The sequence below is a fragment of the Penaeus monodon genome, chromosome 27, assembly GCF_015228065.2.
Source record: "Penaeus monodon isolate SGIC_2016 chromosome 27, NSTDA_Pmon_1, whole genome shotgun sequence".
Classification (NCBI taxonomy): domain Eukaryota; kingdom Metazoa; phylum Arthropoda; class Malacostraca; order Decapoda; family Penaeidae; genus Penaeus; species Penaeus monodon.
In genome coordinates this window covers 39,522,317-39,522,642 of record NC_051412.1, presented here as the reverse complement: position 1 = coordinate 39,522,642, position 326 = coordinate 39,522,317, and the positions used below count along the sequence as shown (strand labels likewise).

General features: G+C 31.3%; 1 protein-coding gene across 1 annotated transcript in view; it reads right to left on the bottom strand.

The window, feature by feature from the left end:
* The window catches only part of LOC119590857 (acetyl-coenzyme A transporter 1-like), a gene marked incomplete at its 5' end in the record, with an annotated part of 10,604 nt that overhangs the window by 8,672 nt on the left and 1,606 nt on the right, over positions 1-326 (bottom strand).

Genomic DNA, 326 nt, shown 5'->3' with positions numbered 1-326 from the left:
GAGACTGAATGAACAACAAAGATATTCTTTTGGTCATTGTAAGATCTAAAAAAAAAAAAAATTATAAATAAACTTATGAATCCTCAGCATCTAGAGAAGCTGATATGTTAAGTAAAACAATGTTTTGCTTTTATCTGACATGGTGCTTTCATCAAGCAAAATAATAACTATAAAACTGCCTTTAAGCAAGCTAGATTTTCATAAATTATACATATATAAAGGGTAAAGATTTGCCAAAACAATCAGGAAAAGATTGGAAATGTATAACATGTGACTTTAAGGGGATGGTCACCGTCAAATCTGGGTACTCTTGACCCAGTGTCACC